The 22,779-nt window shown below is 40.5% G+C and overlaps 1 long non-coding RNA gene across 2 annotated transcripts; it reads left to right on the plus strand.

Moving 5' to 3' along the window:
* The first annotated feature begins 527 nt into the window (after positions 1-527).
* On the plus strand, positions 528-8,275 carry LOC143267757 (uncharacterized). 2 transcript variants are annotated; one of them, XR_013043181.1, is made up of 3 exons: positions 558-1,908; positions 4,718-4,814; positions 6,182-8,275. It is a non-coding gene; the product is annotated as an uncharacterized LOC143267757 (long non-coding RNA). The 2 variants fall into 2 exon arrangements; XR_013043180.1 differs by having other exon boundaries at positions 528-1,908; positions 4,718-8,275.
* Positions 8,276-22,779: the final 14,504 nt, after the last annotated feature.

Below are 22,779 nucleotides of genomic sequence, written 5' to 3' on the forward strand. Positions count from 1 at the left end.
GATGTGTTTCTTGTATGCAGCAGAAAGATGGGTCCTGCTTTTGTATCCATTCTGTAAGCCTATGTCTTTTTATAGGTGAATTAAGTCCATTGATATTAAGGGATATTAACGACCAGTGATTGTTCATCCCTGTTATTTTTGGTGGTAGTGTGTGTGTACTTCTCTGCTTTGGGGTTTACTGTTTTGGTTTTTTTTTTTATTGCCTGTGTTTTCAAGTGTGTATCTGACTTCCTTCGGTTGGAATTTTCCTTCTAGTGCTTTCTGTAGGGCTGGGTTTGTGGACAGGTATTGTTTAAATCTGGCTTTGTCTTCGAATGTCTTGTTCCTTCCGTCTATGATGACTGAAAGTTTTGCTGGGTATATTAGTCTGGGTTGACATCCATGGTCTCTTAATGTCTGCATTACATCTGTCTAGGTCCTTCTGGCTTTCAAAGTCTCCATTGAGAAATCGGGTGTTATTCTGATGGGTTTACCTTTATAGGTCACTTGGCCTTTTTCCTTTGCTGCTCTTAATATTCTTTCTTTGTTCTGTACATTTAGTTGTTTAATTATTATGTGTCGAGGGGACTTTTTTGGGGGGTCTAGTCTGTTTGGTGTTCTATAGGCTTCTTGTATCTTCATAGGCATTTCCTTTTTTAAGTTGGGAAAGTTTTCTTCTATAATTTTGCTGAATATATTTTCTGTGCCTTTGAGTTGGTGTTCTTCACTGCTTCAATCTTTATGATTCGTAGCTTTGGTCTTTTCATGGTGTCTCCAAATCTTGGACATTTTGGTTCATGACTTTGTTGGCTTTTGTGTTTCCTTCGACTGATGAAACTATTTCTTCTACTGTATCTTCAATGCAGTAGAAGTAGGGATGCAGATCTTAACTCTTTTAAGAACAGTTTTTAAAATACTTTAATTTATAAGGCTGTTGGACATTTTCCGTTCATAAAATGCTCTATATTATAAATATTTGGACTTAAAATAAAATTAGGGTCACAGTCATAAGCACCAAATACTAACCAGGAACTGGAATAGTCATTTCTTTTGATGCAGCAAGACAATAACCTATGCATTCTGGCAAAGGGTTTGAAACAGCTTCTGACTCCATGAGTCTCGACCCTTTGGGAGTTCAAAAACCTTTTTAGAGGGGTAGCCTAGGACCTCCTGTATGTCAGATGTTTGCATTGAGATTAAACAATGGCAAAACTGAATTTATAAAATAATATTGAAAAAGTTGAGAACCAATGACTTGGAGAATGTTTCTCCTTACCCAAGGTACATTCAGGCTTAAGAAGGTTGCATAGTCTCCTTGCCTTTGCTAAATTTGCTAAATTTAGGCTATTTAGATAAACTAAATCATATACATATTTTACGTTAACGTTTTGTTTTAGTTTCTTTATTGAATTCGTATTTGATACCAGAAGAGTTTCAATTTAAAACCATTGTTTTTAAGGCTACTTATTGTAGACTGTTAGAGAACATAAGTAAATAGTCACGTATAAATAATCAAGTTTTTTAATTATAGTTATGCTAAGTACTGATGTAATTAATTACAGGGATAAGCTTTACTCAGTCCCTTGCATATGTTTTCAGGGTTGAGTTTAAAATACATAAGTATAAACAAAGTTTGTCTATTCAGATGTACCTGGAAGCCCTCATACTTCAGAGATATGTAGAATATGGCATTTAAATGTTGATCTAAAAGTTTATCATATCAGACAAACTTCCAGATCCTAGCAGTTACCCAAGGTCTCCAAAGAAGATTTTGTATGAGTCACCACAATGTCTCTTCCTGGATTACAACAATGCTGACCACAGCACAAGATGCCCCAATGCAAGGCCTGCTGCCAGGACCCAGCCCAGACTGTGGACAAGCAGCAGGACACTGGAATTGATTGCACCCTTTTGCCTTGGCAAATCAAGGTCAGTCTTCTGTATCCCTATTCCAAAGGAAAAATACTCTGCCTTATGGGCTTGATAGTGGAAAAAGTTTGATGCTGTTCTGACTGTTGCCTCCAGACCTTGGTATGGACTCGTCCCTGTCATTTATAGAATTGGAAGCTGCTTGGTCTGCACTCAGATATAATTTATTCTTCTTAGATCTCTGACAGCTAGGTTAGCTATAACTTTGTCAGCTTGGCAGTATCCGACAACCAGGTCCTTCTGCTAAGCTATAGCCAGCCTTGTTAGTTCATTTTTAAAAAATAATTTAAGATAAAAAATGTTTCAGATTGCTCTCCTGTCCTATGAAATAACAGTTTAGAGCTTAACTTTTAAGAGATAAGCTGGTAAAGCAATGACTACTTACTGTTCAGTCACAAGCTCAACATTTTAGATTTATTTTAGATTTTATCTAAATATGTCTAACTATAAACCTAAAAGTGCTTCTCATCAAGTCAAAAATCTCTTTCCAATTCATACCTGGCTCTCTGGACAGAAGAAAAATATAGAAAGTTTTAACCCACATCTGTATTTCTTGTTCAGACTCAAAGGTATGAGTCCACTTCTGCTGGGGTTTTTTTTTTGTTGTTGTTGTTGTTTGTTTGTTTGTTTTCAAGACAGGGTTTCTCTGTGTAGCTTTGTACCTTTCCTGAAACTCACTTGGTAGCCTAGGCTGGCCACGAACTCACAGAGATAGGCCTGCCTCTGCCCCCTGAGTGCTAGGATTAAAGGCGTGCACCACCACTACCCGGCACTTCTGCTGTTTTACAGATATCCATTACCTGCTTTGTCTTCAATATGAATCTCAGTACTGATTGGTAATACTCAAGTATATAAAGCTTTTATGTCATTTTGTAAGTAGGCCTCAGAGGATTAAAAGAGTCATACAACCTAGATCCACTTCACAGAGGTTGGAAGGACCCTAGATGGTATTTTTCCTCTCTCCTGGTATTGGGACTCCTTTTTTTTTTTTTATTTACCCTTGTATGGACCTAAGGGTTCCAAAAAGTTCATAAATTTTTACTTGTGTTCCTAGTTTAAGTTTGTCTCAACAGATTTCTACTCAGCTGGCAGTCACCTCCAAGCCTCAGTTGCTGACTACACTGTTCCAGATGACTGTGAGCTCTGGACTTGCTAAAAGCTGATGTTGCTCAGCCCAGCCATGGGGTCAGACAGCCACATGCTTCTGACAAATGCACCACTGCCCAGTCTTTGACTAGCCTTTTTAGTCTTTGACTAGCCTTTGTAGCCTTTTGGGGACCCTGACAACCTGCCCAGTGCCAACTCAAAGTAGTTCCAGAACAGAATACGTCGTCCCATGTTCCCTCTTCAGATAAGTCTGAAATGCTGGGTCAAAAGAAAACTCCCTGACATAGAGACAAAATGGCCATTATTAACTACTTTAATTTCTACCCTAATAGGCCCATAAATAGTCAGTCTTGTTTCTGGTACTAACCCTCAAGCCCTGTATCCTCAACTGGCTGCTCCAATACATAAGACAGAGGCTGCACACAATTCAGTTCATGGTATACACCCGTGGAGAGAAGGGACACCTATGAGCTGGCCATTAGGAACCCATGATTAGGTTCCATTAGGCACAGAGAAGGGGGAAATGAAGAACCATAGCACCCCCATTTCAAGCAAGCCTCTCACCCCAGGTTGAAACAGGCCTGAGTTTCAAAATTCTCAGAGCTGCTGACATAGGTCAAAGGACAAAGTCAGGATGTTTGAAGAGCCATCTGGTAGCAACTGATTAACCATAGAATGCCCCAAATGCCAGAGATGGTAAAAGGACAAAGTCAGGAAGTCTGGCCATCTGGTGGTGACTGATTAACCATGAGATGTCCCAACCCCGGAGATAGCATGTCTCAACTCTGGAGATGAGCTGTAAAGGTTCTGACAAAGCAAATGGACAAACAAAAATAAGATAACACAGAGGCCCGGGAAGATTGAGCCAATTATAATTGTACCCATACTAACTCCCCCACAACCTAGAGAGGCTTGTGGTTTTTGCCTTTAAAAAGCTAGCCTCACAAAGAAAGAGCAAGTCTTCCCTGCCTTGATGCGACTACTGCTTTGGGACCAGTTCCCTGACTGGCTTGTACTGCCTACAATAAACCTTGCTGTTGCATTCTGGACATCCTTGGTCTTTGATGGTCTCTCAGGGGGTGATCTGGGAATAATAACAACAAAGTCTCTTATACAGTCTGGGGAGAACAATCTAGTGAAATCACTTTGGAAAATTACTGAATATGTACAACCTCTCTACATTAGTAATTCTTCTGAATTAAAATCTAAGAAAAAGTGCATGCTTATTTACCTAAGATTTAAAAAATTTCTTTAAAATGTATACATGTATGTGAGTGGAGATAGTTATATGCACATGAGCACAGGGTCCTAAGGAGGTGAGACGAGGGCTTCAGACCCCCTGTAGCTGGAGTTATACATGGTTGCCAATGTGGGTTCTGAAATCCAAACTTCATCTACAAGAGCAGCTCCTGTTTGGGGCTACTGATCCACCATTCCTTCATCTTCTCCCCCCCCCACTCCTTCCCTTTCTTATTTCCTTCCTTCCTTCCATCCTTCCTTTCTTCCTTCTTTCCCTCCTCTTCTCCTTCCTTCCTTCCTTCCTTCCTTCCTTCCTTCCTTCCTTCCTTCCTCCTTTCTCTTTCTTTCCTATGTGTATGTTTATTAAAAGGCATGTATAGTATACAGCTACACCTTTCTTTTCATTGTGATAAAAGACTGACCAAAACCAACTTTCAGGAGGAATACTTTATTTGGTTCACAGGTTGCAGTCCATCATCAAGGGATGCCAGGATATCTACTCAAGACAGAAACTTGAAAACTGCAACTGAACCAAAGGCCATGGAGGAAATCATATTCAGGTGCCTTTCTTACATAGCTCAGACTTGTCTTCCTAAAGGTGGTACTGTCACCATGGACTAGGCCCTACTACATAAATTAACAATCAATAAAATGTCCCACAGACATGCCCACAGATCAATCTGAACAAGGAAACACCTCATTTGGAACTTCCTTTTCCCAGAAATCTCTTGATTGTTTCAGGTTGACAATCAAACTGACCAGTATATAGGGGTTTGTAAGATTGCTCAGCATGTAAAAGTGCTTTCCATGGAAGCATGATGACCAATCTCCAAACTTTAGAAACTATGTTAGGCAAACAAAATAAATATCTGGATCTGGTGGTGAGCATCCATGATGCTAGGAATCCTATGGTAAGATAGCAGGCACAGACAGAAAGATGCCAAGGAGCTACTTGGCCAGCTGTCCTGGAATTCACAGCACTGCAGAAACAACAGAGAGCCCCTACCTTAGGAGGTGGGAGGAGAGATCTGACTTCCCAAATTGTCATTCAATGTTGGAAGCACAAAGGTCCTTGCACCCACACATAGCCAGGGAAACCCAGGAATTTAATCACACAAGATTATCTTTTCAAAGACAAAACTGTAATAGTGTTTTCTCCCCTCAAGACTGGGAGTGGATGTAATTAATTACCTGGGAGTTTTGCTACCTGTAGAATCAGATCTCACCCACATCCCCCAGACTGTTTATCTTATCTTTGTTCTCAGTCAATAGTACCCATCCTAGGTGAGATGTCCCACGGACTTTGTAGCCTAAATGACCTCTACACTATCTGTATGATTGAGACCAAGCCAGGTCCTCCCCTAAGCCATTAAGCTAATATATGTAATCTATTTCTAGAACCCATCTTCTTGGAAGAAATGACATGTACTTTGAGTTGAGTTTCTATGTAATTATGCCTCCCTGTGCAATGGGGATTGTGTTACACCAGGAAATGTTTCCCCAAATTTATTGTATTTCAATATGCTTCCATTAAACCACCTGGTGTCAGACTCCATAAGTTTTGACTGAGCACCAGCCAAATCAGGCTAAGCTGAGTTTCTTCTTGTTTCACACAGATCATTTCCCTGCCAGCTGTGATACTTGTAGGGACCCCCACAATTCAGTACTCTGATGAGATGCTCATAATGTTGTTATCTTTATCTGAATGCTAGATACACAGGCATGCTCACTTTACATGAATTGTTTTGACTATAAACTCATGGTTATTTTGCTTTTCTTTATGTAAATAATATTTCAATAAAGTATTTATTTAAAAGGATGGCTGGGGGGTGGATCTCCCCTGCTCAGGTGCAGGCCATGTCAGTCAAAGAACAGGTAATCTGCTTGCCTACGGAATTCTCCCACTCTCTCATTTTGTTTCTCAAAGATCCAATCTGCTGCTGCCAACCTTTCCTTTCCCACCACCCACTACTGCTACCATCTCCACAGACCAACTTGGATGGACACCCCCTGCTCATGTGCAGGTCATACCATCTGGAAGAACAAGTAGGTGAACACAGGCAGAGACTCATTGGACCAGAGGCCACACAAGTCTCTAGAACTCCAGCTATGCTTAGCTAAAGGCCATGTGAACACCTAGAAGTCTATCCTTCAACTTGGGTGAAGACTACATGCTGGACCAGAGGCCATACCAGCTGTCAGAACTCAGGCCACACAGACCAGAAAACTACAGAGAAAACAGAAATCCATCCAACAAAGACAAACTCAGAAATCAGCACCTAGACGTATATCACTCAAATCCCAAAGACCTAGACAGTAGCATAAGAACATAATCAAGAATAGCCAAGGCAATATGTTACCACCAGAGCCCAGCTAGCCTATTGAAGTAAGCCTTAAATATTATAACACAGCATAAGCATAAAAAGGCCTTAAAACCAACTTTATGAAGAAGATAGAGGTCCTTAAAGAAGAAATAAATAAATACCTTAAAGACATCAAGGAAAAGACAAACAAAAAGTTGGAGCAAATGGATTAATCCTTTAAAGAAAACCAAGAAAGGCCATATAAACAGTTTAAGGAAACAAATAAATCTGTTCACCTGAAAATGGAAATAGAAGCAATAAGGAAAACACAAACTTAGGGAATTCTGAAATTGGAAAAGTCTAAATAAGTAGAGAGGAACTACAGACATAAGCATCATAGAATTCTGGGACATTCTGAGAAGAACAAACCTAACAATAATAGGAATGGAAAAAGAATAATCCCAGATCAAAGACCCCAAAAATACTTTCAATAAGACCATAAAAGAAAAATTTTCCAACCTAAAGAAAGAGATGCCCATAAAGTTACAAGGAGCATACAGAACAAGAAATAAATTGGAACAGAAAAGAAGTCTGGTCCTGGCCACATAATAATCAAACTAAAGATATCAAACAAAGAAAGAAAATTAAAAGCTGCAAGGGAAAACCAGCAAAAGCATTCAAAGGTTGACCTATTAGAACATCTGACAATGCAAGAAGGACCTGGAAAGATGTCCTGCAGACTCTAAGAGATCACAAATGTCAGCCTGGATTCCTATATCCAGTAAAACTTTCAATCACCATAGACTGAGAAAACAAGGTATTCTATGATAGAGTCAACTTCAAATGATAGCTATCTACAAACCCAGCTCTACAGAAAATACTATAAGGAAAATTCTGACCCATAGAGGTTAACTACACCCATGAAGACACAAGAAATAATAATCTCACACCAGCAAAACCAAAAGAAGGGAAACATAAATACACACTCACACACACCATCACCACCACCAACAACAAAATAGCAGGAATTAACAATCATTGGTCATTGATATCTCTCAATATCAATGGAATTAATTTCCAAATAAAAAAAGACACAGACTAACAGAATGGGTATGAAAACAGAATTCATTCCTTTACTGCGCACAAGAAACACACCTCAGCATCAAAGGTAGACATTAGCTTAGACTAAAGGCCTGGAAAGAGTTTTTAAGCAAATAAACCTAAGAATCAAGCTGGTGTAGTCATTTCAATATCTAAAAAAGTAGACTTCAAACCAAAGTCAATCAAAGAGACATGGAAGGACATTTGATACTCATAAATGAAAAAAATCCCCCAACATGACATTTGAATCATTAACATGTATGCCCCAAATTCAAGGACACCCACATTTGTAAAATTAACATTGCTAAAGCTTAAATCACAATCTACCCTCACACCTTGATAATGGAAGACTTCAATACCCCACTTTCACTAATGGAAATGTCATCCAGAAAAAAAAAAAGGAAGACTGTCACTGTGGAGGTGGACTTTGAGGTCCAATATATACTCAAGCACAACCAACGTCTCAAACCACTTCCTGTTTCCTGTGAGTCAAGATGTAGGACTGTCAGTTACTTCTCCAGTGCCATGTCTACAGGCCACCCTATTGCACCATAATGGTAATGGACTAAGCCTCTGAAAATATAAGCAATGCCAATAAAATGTTTTTTTTTTCCCTTTATAAGAGTTGCCGTGGTCATGGTGTCTCTTCACAATAATAGAAACTCTTACTAAGACAGAAGTTGGTACCAGGGACTGGGGTATTGCTGAGATAGGCCTGACCATGTTTTTGTTTGTAGTAATATGGACCTTAAGTTTGTAGGTTAGAAAAACAGTGGAACACTTTATGTGCTGCTTAATGGGTCTTCTTAATAGAAGCATGGAAGACAGTGGTGCTGAATGTGATTTGAACAGTGGGTGCCTGGATAAAGAAGTTTCAGAGGAGAAGAATAACTAATGTATTTGGACTAATAACAGGTTCTGTGACATTTTGGTGAAGAATGTGGCTGCTTTTTGCCCTTGTCCAAAGGTCTGCCTTCCATTGGCAGAGAAAATCACAAAAGGTCTATTATTTACTCTGTTGTGTAGTTATTACTGGTCACTTAAAGAGATTTGCAATAAAATGGAGCAAGAAAATATAAAATTTCAGGGGAAAAGGAATAATAGAAAGTGGAATGGAGCTAAATCCTGTGTTCATGGAGATAACAGATTAAGAAATGGAATAAAGGGAGTAGTGACCTCAGAACAAGATTCTACCCAGCTAAGTTTCAAATTTGTGAGAAGGAATTAAAGAAAATCTTAGAGCCTTGTGTGATGGTGCATGTCTTCAATCCCAGCACTAAGAAGGCAGAGGCTGATGGAGTTATGAGTTTGAGGTCAGCCTGGTCTACAGACCAAGTTCTAGAATAGCCAAGCTTAGGAAATGAAGGTAATCATTGGAAACAGAAAGCTGGTGAAGATGTAATTGCAAGTTCTCTGAGTTCAATGTTAGCCTGGTCTATAGATCCAGTTTCAGAATAGCCAAACTCTGGCAGTGATGGAAACCACTATACCTATAGATCAGTGCCTAGCCTAATTATTATCAGAGAGGCCTCATCCAGCAACTATGGGAACAGATGTAGAAATCCACAGCCAAACATTAGGCAGAGTGTGGGAAACCCCATGGAAGAGGGGGAGTACAGATTATAGGAGCCAGAGGGGTCCAGGATGCCAGAATAACATGGATCATACAATCAACTAAGCAGTACTTGTAGGGGTTCACAGGAACTGGAGCCACAAACACAGACCAAGTTTGGGTCTGAGCTAGGTCATCTTTATATACCTTATGATTGTGTAGCTTGGTGTTCTTATGGGACTCTTAATAGTGGGAGTGTTGGGTGTCTCTGAATGTTTTGTCTTCTCTTGGGACCCTTTTCTCTTGGGTTGCCACAACCACTCTTGATGTAAGGGTTTGTTCCTATTCTTATTGTAACTTGTTATGCTGTGTTTATTTGATATCCTGGGGAGGCCTGCTTTTTTTCTAGAGGAAAATTAAGGAGTGGATCTAGGGGAGAAGGTAAGTATGTGTGGGAGGGGGAATGGGAGGAGTGGAAGGAGGGGAAACTGACTGAAGTTGGGATGTAATGTTTAAGAGAAGAATCTATTGTTTAAAATCCAAGGGGTGGGGAGATAGCTCAGCATTTATTGTTTTAATAGGCTTTAATTATGAGCATGTATGTGTGTGGAGGTGATTATGTGCACAAGAGTGCAGGTACTTTAGGAGGACAGAAGAAGGTCATAGACCCCTATAGCTGGAGTCATAGCAAAGTGGGTGCAGAAAACTGACCTGGGTAAGCATAAGGATTTGTATTCAAATCACCAATTTCTACATGAAAAGCTGGGCATGATAGGATAAATGCATAAAGACACATGTCTTAATTAGGATTTTTGCTGTAAAGAGATATCATGACCATGCAACTCTTATAAATAAAACATTTCATTGGAGTGGCTCACTTATAGTTTCAGAGGTTCAGTCTGTTATCCTCCTGATAGTGTTGTGGCATGGTGACATGCAAGCTGACATGGTACTAGAGATAAAAGTGCTACATCTTGTAGGTAACAGGAATTCAACTGAGACACTGGGCAGAATCCCAAGCATAGGAAACCTTAAAGCCCACCCCCAAAGTGACACACTTCCTCCAATAATGCCATACCCACTCCAACAAAGTCACATCTCCTAATAGTGCCACTTCCTGTGAGATTATGAAGGCCAATTACATTCAATCTACCATAACACATTTGCTAGTAAGAGTATAAAAACCAATGTAAAGCTCTATAGCTGCAGAAAGGCTATTCCAACTGTATAGAAGTTCATCAAGTTTTATAAGCTTGAAGTCTGGTTTTGGTCTCTGAGTGATATTTTTATTTGCAAGTTCTTTAAAGCAAAGTTTTAAATAAAATGTCTAAAATGTCAGCTGACCATATGTGATATGGAGAAAACAAAGGTATACAGTATACAGCATTGTGGGTGGGGCATGGTAGCTACAACTTGTACAGTGTATTCACAGAAAAGTCACCTTGAGGGCAACATTAGAATGCAAGTTGAAATAGGTGAATGATGAGATATTTGGACATCAGAGGACAAGTTGCTTAGCAAGAAAAAGATGAGTACAAAGTAGTGGAGAGGGCTTTGGCCCAAAACATCTCAGGACTCCAAAGGGGAACCTTTGGAGAAAGATGAGTGATGTGCAAAGTGGGAATTTAAAAGGTCAGAGAAACAATGGGTTCAGGTCCAAGGGACTCAACATGAGGCCCTTGATATAGATTAGGGGTGAGCTTGGGAGTCTGCCATGAAGGAACTTGGTCTGGGAAGGAGTAATGACTGAGTTAGAAGTAACTCAGTCACTTGGATTACTGTGGTACAGACAGGCTGTGTCAAGGATGAGAACAAATTTCCTTGAGGGATAACTATGGCAGTCCCAGCGCTATCTGTAAGAAAAGAACCCAAGAAGAAAGAGTAACTTGGGTCATAGAAAAGTGATAGGATTTGATGGATGCTTTGATAGAGTTGGAGGAATAGTTGACTTGATTCATCATCAGATAAGGGGAGGGATATTAGAAGAAATTAAGAAAAACTCCCAGGGCTGCTTTGAGTGATGAAAATGATAAAGCTCCCAGTAATGAAGCCCAGAGAGAATATGGGCTGAGGTAGTAGACAGTATAAGTTCTGGATAATGTGAATTAGAAATGCTTCTCAGATATTGAAGTGGAGATGCTGAGAAGGCAGTTGGGTGTGTATGTCTGGGCTACCCCCAAGCCCTAGAGTGGACATTCTAATTTTAGTCCATTTGCATATAGATTATATTTGAAGCCTGGAGACTTGATGGAATAATAAAAGAGATGACCTTAGGAAGGGTAAGATAATGGGTTTTGAGAATTTTCAAATACAATCTCCAGTCCTGACCTGTAAATCCATGGACTACCCATGATTTTAGTGTTGTTGCCCTGAGGTATGATGGGTAAAATTATAGGAACGTGGGGCAGAAAGCACGGTATAAAAAGGGGCCCTGCATACTAAGGTCTGTTTGTATTCCCTACAAAGAAAAGTAGGAAGTTGCCAATACCACAGATGAAGTGCAAATGCCCACTGAGACTGTACTTCCTTAGACCAAAATGGTCCATAACCTTGAAATCCCAGAAAGTTTCTGTCAATGCTAAATTCAGTGTCCTTCACATACCCACCCTATACCTTTGTTTACTAAAGAAAATCCCTTAACCTTTAAACCTTGTAATGAATTACACTCTTTAAACACTTTGACTTACAAAGTCACAGAAAATAAAAACAAAAACAAAAACAATTATACATACACACAAGTACAACTCTTCTTTGGGAAACCTATCCCCACATTTTGGATATGTTTTATTATTTCTAAGTGTCTCTTTTTATTCACCCCTGATTTAAGGTTTGCATTAGTAAATTTGAGTTTTAATAAACCCAAATTCTCCTTTATACTGTCTCTTCCTGAAATTCCTTCCTGTATTAAAGCCACAAATCTTGATTTTGCCAGAATGGAGGTCCCTAAGGAGAAAGGGACATGTTCAGGCTGCTGGACTCGACCATGAGGAACTCTGCCTCTGCCCCTGCTGTGACAGTCCCATCCATTCTGCTCCTCCCCTTCTAGCACCCTGTTTTACAGACTTGTTTTCATGATGGTGACTATAGACTGTGTCCTTCCTCACCCTCTTCCTTGCCTCCCACAAAATCTGAGCTACTTACTGACAGAGTTCTTGTGTCTTTTGTTCAGTAGTCTGTCAGGCTGGATCATCTCAGCTAGTCCTCTCAAAATTGTCCTGACCAGTTTGTAGTCCAAAGTCGATTTTTCCATAGTGTTAATCGGCTTAATGGCTTTATCATAGTCCATGTGGAATCATCGTTGCAGGATCCTGTAAAATTTTTTTTGTGAAGATTTCAAAGTCACTGTTAGGCATGGTCATGGTTTCCTGCAGCATTTTTTTTTTTTGCCTCCTCTGTGGTCTGGAGCAATCACAGTCTGATAAATGTCTGTCTCTCGGAACCATGAACATTCTTCCCTAGAACAGAAAACCTTCACAACAATTTTCCCCACCATTTTTCTTGCCAATCTTTTCTAAACTGACCTTTGTCGATGCTTTCTTGTAACACAATGGTCCTGGCAATTCTTCTCTGAACCAGCAGCAGTAAACCCTTCGTCCCTGGTAGCAGCAGCATCGCAGTCACCAACACGATGAGAAGGAACTGGTAATGTGGAGCAATAGCCACTGCTTCCATGGTCCCACCACTGTTTGTGGATCAGTCCGGGCCGAAGTTTCTCCCAAACCTGCTAGGCCAGCCTCAAACTCAGGATCCTCCTGCCTCTGTCTCCTTCAGCAAATCCTACCAGTATGCACCACCACAACTGGCACTTTTTCGTGAATTCATACCACAAACGTTGGGCGCCAGGTATAGCATGAATCTTAAAGGTTCTTACTAATAAAATCAAACCTGAGGCCAGTTATTGGGGTGAACACTGGAAGATCAGAGAGACAGAACAAGCCACAGCTATCTCACCTCACCAGTTCCTCAGCTGGTCCTGTTTCCTCAGACTGGAAGCCTCTGAGTGAGTCCTCATTCAGAATGAATCCCATCTGAACTGTGCTGCTTCAAAGCCTGAAAGCTTAACCAGCCGAATGCTTAACCAGCCACATGCTTAACCAGCCAAATGCTTAACCAGCCACATGCTTAACCAGCCAAATGCTTCTAGTTTCTAATCCTCACGCCTTATAAACCTTTCTGCTTTCTAGCATCATTCCCTAGGATTAAAGGCTTGCTTCCTGGGATTAAAGGCGTGAGTCACCATGCCTGGCTGTTTCCAATGTGGCCTTGAACTCACAGAGATCCCAGATGGATTTCTGCCTCTGGAATGCTAGGATTAAAGGCGTGTGCTATCACTGCCTAACTAGTGGCTTTTCTGTTCTCTGACCCCAGATTAGTTTATTAAGGTGCACAATATATTGGGGAACATGATACCACCACAGTAATGTAATTAAGATTCCTTATATAATATCTTGGATTGGGCACTCAATAAATATTTGTGCTTAATGAAAAAAATGTGGTTTTATTAATTTCTCTCTTAAAGATCTTTTGGCCTTTAAAATGCACTTTTAAAGGTTAAGAAAAAGTCAGGGAAAGATGAAACTTGCCAAGTTTCATGTTAGTTGACATTCTGTACCTTTGAAGACAGCTTTGAGAAGGATCTCCCCCTTCCCCCTTCTCTTTCTGTCTCTTTGCCTCTGGGTGTGTCTGTGTGTCTCTGTGTGTATGATTTGTATCTGCATGTCTGGGTCTCTGTGAATGTGTGTCTCCAATGTTCTGTTGGGATGATGGTTATTGATATAATATTCTTGCCAACACAGAAGCAACACAACATCATAAAACAAAGGTCTAAATCTACCCAGGATAGTTAGAAAGCTCTGCAAAGTAGCATCAACTTGAAGACTAAGATTAGGTATGGCAGTCACATGCATTTCCTAGATATTGTTTTTGTCACATTGATCTTGACAACTGATAATCCCCTCTTCATGCACATATGACTATCTATCATCTCTATCTATCTATCTATCTATCTATCTATCTATCTATCTATCTATCTATCATCTATCTATCTATCTATCTATCTATCTATCTATCTATCTATCATCTATCTATCTATCTATCTATCTATCTATCTATCTATCTATCACCACATCAATTTACATATATATGTATACATATATACATACACACACACATATGATTCAAAAGCCATATGGGAGGGGATTATGGACAAATGGCTTATTTGATAAAGTGCTTGCCTCACAAACATGGGGACTGGAGTTTGGTACCCAAAGTTCATATTTTAAAAGTTTGGCACGGTGACATGTACATGAAATCTCATGTTGGGAGATGGAGACAGGCAGATCTATGGGATTGCTGGCCAGCATAGTTAGTGAGCCCCAATCTAAAGACAGACCCTGTCTCAAAAGAGACAGCTTGTGTTCCAGAGGATGACCCCTGAGGATGACCCTTAGCCTCTAAATGCATACACATACACACTCTCCCTCATACATACAAATACACGCATGTCCAGATATACACATATGTACACAAGTATACACAATCTTTAAAAAAAAGTAAACCTATGCCCAGTCATTCACTGACTGTATACTTTATGTCACTCACCAGACACTGGAAGTCACAGCTTGAGTAACCTATGGGCACTGCTTTCAAAGGCTCTGTGCTCTGTAGCAGTGTCTCTCAGCTTTAAGGTATGGCCACATTGTCCTGTCAGTAATAAAATCCAATGAGAAATACAGGGTGCTGGCTTGGGCTATGGAAGCATGGATCTGCTAGGTCTAGGGAAGAACTCAATCATTTCCACATTTGGCAGGTTCTTGGGTAATGATATGCCACCTGCCTGCACACCTCTGTGAAAACCACTTATCTCTGGAGGAAGCAGACAGCTAAGCACGTCTGGGAGAACCAATGAGTTTGGGGAGCACATGACCTAGCAGCAGTCAAGGTTTGGGAACAATCCCATTTGGGATTTGGAAACACAAATCACAGTGCACAACTCCATCTTTGCTCTGTACCCCCAGAGGTTCCTTTCTGATGAATTGCAGACTTCCTTAATAATGTGTTGTAGAGAGAAGAATCAAAACTGAGGCACCAGTGAATTACACCTCCTGAAGTTTTCATGTTCACTGTCAATTTTCAGCGGCTTAGATGCAAACCCAGTGTGTCTACAGTTTGATTGATTTCACTAAAAAAACAAAAACAAAAACACATCTTTCACTGTGGATGAAGGCAATTGAAAGGGAGAATCAGGCATTTTGTAAAATCCACTGACTACCAAGGATTCAAAAATTTGCTGAACCAGAAGAGATGACTGATTTGAGAGTACAAATAAAATATTAAACCAATGGACCTTTAACTGATCAATATTGTTCTGTGGGTATCAAAGTGTAAAAAACTTCCTTAGCTGTCTATGTCAATGAAGCATGGTATATCATGAGAGATGGCCCAAGTCCTCAAATAGATTGCAGTGTAGTCAGGTGGATAGAAAGATCAAGTAATATTATTCATGCAGGCACTGATTGATTCTGCCTTTTCTCTATAATAAGAACTGTGTTTCATGCTAAGAATATGAACATAAAATATCATATGAACTCAAGTCTAGGGAGTATTGTTCTACTTTCTTTTCTTCTGCTGTGACAGACACTCTGACCAAAAACAACTTAAAAAAAGAGGTTCTAATTAGCTTATACTGTCATGTCACAGAATGTTCTTGAGGGAAGTTATGTCAGGAACTCAAGACAGAGACCTGAAGCAGAAACCATGCTTGCTGGCTTCCCCTGCCCCCAGGTTCATGCTTACATATCCTACTTTTATAGCTTGGACATCCAGTTCAGGGAATGGTGAGCCCACAGTGTACTGGGTCCTCCTTCATCCCTAAACAGTCAAGACAACTCACCTCTATACACAAGCCAACAGACAAATGTACACTGGACAATCCCTCAAAGGAGATGTCTTCCTCAGATAATTCTAGGCCATGTTTTGTTGGCAGTTGACACTAATGAGGAAAAGCACATGCTATCATCATTTTTATGCACATATGCAGAAACTGAGGCCAAGCTAAGCATCTTCCAGAGCCTTAGAGTTAGTGAGTCCTGGACACAGTGTTTAAACCTGGGAAGTTGGGGCTTGTGACACTTGTGTTAAGTAAGTCTCAGGAAGAGACACAGAAACTGGTCAGGGAGATGAGCTCAGACATACTCAGGGTTATTTGCTGGTGGAAGAGAAGCAACTATCTGAAGGAGTTCTTTTGTCTACTTGAACTCAGCCATATTTCCAAAGATGGTACATTAGTTCTAAGCTGCTTTGTAATAAATTTCCCCAAAACCAGGGATGGCAAATAACAGAGATAATCTCAAATTTTCCATGGGTTGGGAATATGGACATGACTGGTCTAGGTGACTCTGACCCATGCAGGTTCTTTCAGAAGGTTTCAATCAAGATTTTCATGGGTGGATACCGTGGACTCACTTGAGAGCTGGATTTGAGGAAGATATTATTTTAAGTTCACCTAGGTGGTTATGGGAAGGATTCAGCTCCTCCTGCCTGCTAGATTTGGGACCTTGGTTACCTTGAAGGTAGTTGGTTAAAGACCTTCAGTTCCTTAGCATATGGAGCTTTGCAAGGGTAGCTCACACACGGTTGCTTATCATCATGAAGGCTGGCAAAAAAGGGAAGAGATGCCTGCATCCTTTTTGAAACTTTCATCTTCTTTTAAATTTGTGTGTGTGTGTGTGTGTGTGTGTGTGTGTGTGTGTGTGTGTGTTTGTGGGTTTTTTTATGTGTGTGTGTGTAAGTTCTGTGTGTGAGTATGGGAGCAGGTCAGTCTCCACTTTCCACCTTGGTTGAGACAGGGGCTCCCTGTGGTTTACTGTATACAACAAGTTAGCTGGCCCACCAACTTGGTGTGATGCTCCTGTTTGTCCATGCTATGTAATCCACAGCGGAACACTGTTTAATGGCTTGTTTTCCCTGTCTTACTCAGTCACTTTCTTATAAACCCCAGGACCAGGGGAGTCACCACAGTGGACTGAGTCCTACATCAATCATTAATTATGAAAATGCTCCACAGGCTTGACTACAGTTCAACGTGATGGAGGCTTTTCCTTGCTGAAGTTTCCCCTTCCCACATGACTGAAGCTTTGTGTCAAGTCGACAGAAGAACCAGCACACTGTGATGTATGTATGTATGTATGTATGTATGTATATATCACATGTATCTTGTGATAGATGTTAGAAATAGTTGGATTCAACCTTGTATATTTCATCATATTTAATATTAATCATTTGTATTTCATCATATTTTGCACGATATTTTACTTAAAAACAATCCCTGAACTGTGTTTCCCATGGACTGTAACTCTCAGGCAGGGCTTGGCTTTGATAACGGACTCAAACATGGAAGAGATTCCAACAGGAGAGAAGGACCTCTGAGTCAGAATCAGACATACGTGTCATAGTTCACAGTACAATACTGGCCTGTTTCCTTGTACTACTGAACATCATTGTAGGAGGAAAAATGACTCCCTTTTCATCTTCAAAGTAATTTACCTATAGCTAAAAAAATCTAAGGAACATTTACAAGTTGTAAATATAGAGGCTGAGAAAATGGCACACTGGGAAAAGTGAAAGCACAAGGACTTGAGTTCAGATCTCACCACACATCCATCTGGCATGCTTCCTACAGGAACACCAGGGTTGGAGAGGTGGAAAAAGAGGAACACGGAAGCTCACGAGCAGACCACTGGGGCCTGCTGACCAGACTGCCTAGAGAGTTGGTGAGCTCCAGAGACAGTGAGAAACCCTGTCTCAAAAGGGTGATGGGGAATGACAAAGGACAACACCTGACATTGACCTCTGACCTTCACAAGTGCATGCACAAGTGTGTGCATCCATATATATGTACATATGCTTGTACACTTGCATGCTCGTGTGCGCGCACACACACACACACACACACACAATACATGAGTACAGAATAAGAAAAATAATGCAAAATGTAATTTCCTGGTACTCTTTAGGGTAAATGTTCCAGGACCAAAATGACTCAAATAACATCTAACACACAGATTCAACAAGGAGGAAAAAAGGTCCCTCAGGTTTTCCAGAGAGCTGAATAGATATTGATGGATATGTTTTTCTTTCAGATTAAACTGAACTTCTAATGTGAAGAGAGTTTACAAGCTTCTGACCTTGAAAGCTACATTTTCCTCCTTAACTAAATTTCTCTTATTTATATGTGTTAGTTCTCAAGAAACCAAAAAGCACTATATTAGTTTTGGAAAGATCTATATGTTATTTTGAAAATGTGAGAAAAAATTTATCTGGCAAATGCCCCCTTCCCTCTGGTGAAATGGACTCACAAACAGACCATTCCCTGGTCTTAAAAGTTTTGTCTGAGGCTTACATGCCACAAAATATACAAAGCATCTTTGCAGCAGTATTTCATAACTTGCTAAGATAAATATTTTGGACAGAATGTGGATATTTGTGCAAATAATGCCTGGCCTTTAAAGACAGAGAACATGCAGGGCTGTCAGGAGATGGCCATGCTAGGTCTTAATTAGGTAATTTGCTGAAAGCTTGGTTTCCACTTAGCTTTTATGGTCATAATCATTGCCTTAGGGTTAGCTGTTTCAGGAAAGATACAGTAATTTATAGTTTATGAAACATATTTTAATTTAAGGAATTGACAAATTAGCATATCTAGACAGACCAGAGACATCTTTAAAGTATTGAATAAATAAATGCTATCATTCATGTGTGATTACAGTCCTCCTAAGGGCTGTGTTGTATATTATTCATTTTTATTAATGCTTACTTAGTTTCTAGAGTGCAGCCAGGAACCTAAACTTATACAGAGCTAGGATGAACTAATGTTCCCTGGAAAATCCGCATCTGTTAAATCAGTCAACAAAGCTGACTGGTTACAACTTCTGTGACTTGAACAAAGTTAGAATGTTGCAGTTCTAGAACAGAATTATCTTGGTCTGTCTTTAGTTCATAATTAACAATTTACTGCTCACTTCAGAATTTGACATAATAGCCTTGAGACTGTCATGTGAAGCCTTTGGAATATATAAACAGATTCTTAGTCAACCCAAAGGCTTCAGGACCATCAGACAACATCCAAGGCCTGTAGCAGAGACTGCCTCACTTTACTCTAACCCACACACCCCATGTTTGCACCCAAGTATTTGAAAAGTACTTGACTTATAACTTTTTTTAGTTTTGTTACAAATGAAACTGTGACGACATTGAAACCCAGTCTTGTGCTGTGATGCTTTGAAGGATAACTGTCTCCATAAGCTCCTGTGTGGTTTTGTTGTTGTTATTTGTTGTTTTTGCTTTTGCTCTTTCAATACAGGGTTTCTCTGTGTAGAGCTGGAACTCGCTCTGTACACCAGGCTGGGCTCAAACTCAGAGATCTGTCTGCCTCTTCCTCCCAAGGGCTTGGATTAAAGGTATGTACCACCACCACCCAGCTCCTATTTTTGAATACTTGATCCCCAGCAGGTGGAACTATTTGGGGATGATTAGGATGAACAGCCTTATCTGAGGAAAGTGTCCCTGGGGGCAAGCTTTGAGGTTTTAGAAGACTCCACCATGCCCAGTTAGCTCTCCTCTACCTTTTGCTCAGAGATCAAAATATGAGCTCTCAGCTACTGTGACTGCCATGCCTTTGTTCCATCCTCATGGACTCTGAACCTGTGAAACCTGAAGCCCAATTCAATTTTTCTTTACACGTTACCTTAGTTATGGTGTAACGTCACAGCAATAAAAACAGACACTAATACTGTATAAATTCACATCCCTGAAGTGGGGGGGGGCCTCCCATTTGACCCTAGAATATAGTCTATTTTATTCCAGAGACAGCTGTGTCTTGGTATCACCACTAGGCAGTGTGGTTTTAGAACAGGGCTACATGTTGATTTATCTACCCAGCATCTGCTGTCCTGTGCTCAGTAGCATTTCTCCTCGCTAATCACCAAATATCAGTTGAAATCTTTGCCTCTCACTCCAACACAATTAACCAAAAATCCAAAACCAACCAAATAAAACCCTCCATGTATTTCCAAATATTCCCTGGGGACAAAAATGAGTATTATAAAAAACACAGTAGACCATGAAAGTTTTAATTAATATTTTATGTGTAAGGTGCTATGTGTATGTTTGGTGCTGTCCAGAGGCCAGAGGAAGCTGCTGGGTATCATCCTCTCTCATTCCATGCTTCTTTCCATTCAAGTCAGGGCCTCTCCTTGACCCTGGTGCTCAAATTTTTTAGCTAGGTTGTCAGTCTCCAAGTCCAGATTATCCCCTATCTCTTCCTGTCCCTCCATGCTTGAATGCCAGCTCAGATTTTCCCACTTTTGCAACAAGTGTTCTCACCACCTGAGCCATATCTCACAGTCCTTTCCTTTCCTTTATTACCTAGAGTCCAACACCACTCTTTTCCTCCTCCTTCATCTTTCTCCTCCTCTTTATGTACCTGGACCACCACCCTCTGCACCATTTGAGGGACACTGGACTCTGGTACTTGGCATGGAACAAATATTTGCCAAGTGTTCTGGCTAGTTATATGTCAACTTGACACAAGCTAAAGTCATCTGGAACAAGAGAACCTCTAGTGAAAGAAAATGCCTTCATAAAACCCAGCTATAGGGCATTTTCTTATTACTGATTGATTGGGCAGATCCCATTCCGTTGTCAGTGGTGCTATTTCTAGGTTGGTGGTCCTAGGTTCTATTAAAGGGCAGGCTGATCAAGCCATAATGAGCAAGCCAGTAAGTAGCACCTCTCCATAGCCTCTGTATCAGCTCCTTTGGAGTTTCTACCCTGTTGAAGTTCTCCTGATTTCCTTTGATAATGAACAGTGCTGTGGAAGTGTAAGCAATATAAACCCTTTCCACCCCAAGTTGCTTTGGTCATGGTGTTTTGTCACAGCAACAGATACCCTAAGACACCAAATATAGACTAATGTTCTGGAAATATGCCAGTGAGTGAGGGATGATGAACTAAAGGAGTAAATGGAAGCAGGCCATACCACAGAGAGTGTCAAAGCTATATGCTTTTCTACACACACAGAACAAACACACCTTCATGCATGTATGTATGTACAGTAATGAATAAGACAAGACCTCAACTTTCCATGGGATTGTAACCTAGTTGGGGAAATGATGTATTCATATGGAGATAAGCAATAACAGACAGACTATCCTATATATCAAAACAATGGCATTATAAATGAAATGTAAAATACCTAAAAGACCACACTGCATCAAAAAGAATAGACTTAACCACTTGAGTGTGTGAAGAGGCAAGTTAGGTAGTTGAATGGAACAGAAAAAAAATCATTTTCTTTTTCATCCAGTGTATTGGGCATATTTGAAGGAAGCAGAAAGCTGCCATACAACAGTAAGAGTCTTTTTATGATGGGACAATTTACCTCTGCGTTCTGCAGGTCAGAAATCCAGGTTAGTCAATTTACCACTGGGTTCTGCAGGTTGGAAATCCAGGTTAGTTGGGCTGATTCTCTTGATAGGAATTTCCTAAAGCTGAGGTCAAGAACAGTTTGGGAAGGAACTGCTTTCCAAATTCAGCCATGCTATCATCAGAATCCCATCCTTACCTCTGCAGGATGGAGCTTCTTTGCTGCTGACTGGCTTTTGGGGGGAGGAGAACAACTTCCTTGGGCTTGCAGAGTTTTTCTGGTCTGTGTGGAGGTTCATGTGTCTGAGTCAGCCATGTGAATTACAGATTTCTCCTGTTTGAAATCTCTCAGACATCACTTCTGTGGCATCTCTTCTGCTTCTAGCAACAGCACAACAATGCCAACCCTCCAACCCCTCAGTGAAGACATGCTGTGCCACCACGGGTTGCTTCTGCCCCCATTCTCACATGAGCAGCTCCCTCTTTTCTGTGGCTAATTTCAATCAATTCACAGTTTCAATTTCCCAAAGCCAATTTCCTGATGGTAACATCACCAATACCATTCACATGCATTCTAGTTTACCTATGAACACTACTGAGCTGAACCAGACCTCAGGATCTTTGAACAAACCCCTTACCAAGCCCTGGCTAAAACCATAGCCTGTGAGAGAAGTCACTCTCTAACCTTCTCAGATGAGAGCCCTCAGGTGTGCCTGAGCTGCCTTTTTGCCTTTGTTTTCTTTTTTCCAGAGGAAACTTCCTGCCGTACATGGACTCCAACCCTTAGGTTAGACCTCAGTACCATCTTTGGTTCTATGAGCATTCATATCACTTGGGACAATGTTTTTAAACATTACACTGCACTCTTAAGTCACCACAGAGCCCTCTTGTCACTCCAGTATCTATTGCTCATTCCCAGTGCTCTTTTGTGCTGTCACTGTCACCTATTTTGTCATTACTATGTACTGTGTGCCTTTTTTCATCCTGTGTCTGAATAACTTACTACTATGTGCTATTTACCATCATGTAACCCAATAAATCACCACTGTTCCCTATGTGGCCAGCACTATGGCCAATTATACTATCACTGAGCCCTATTGTGCTATCAATGTGTCCTATTGTTCTGTTACTATGCCCAATTAAGTC

The sequence above is a fragment of the Peromyscus maniculatus genome, chromosome 11 (assembly GCF_049852395.1).
Source record: "Peromyscus maniculatus bairdii isolate BWxNUB_F1_BW_parent chromosome 11, HU_Pman_BW_mat_3.1, whole genome shotgun sequence".
Taxonomy (NCBI): Eukaryota; Metazoa; Chordata; class Mammalia; order Rodentia; family Cricetidae; genus Peromyscus; species Peromyscus maniculatus.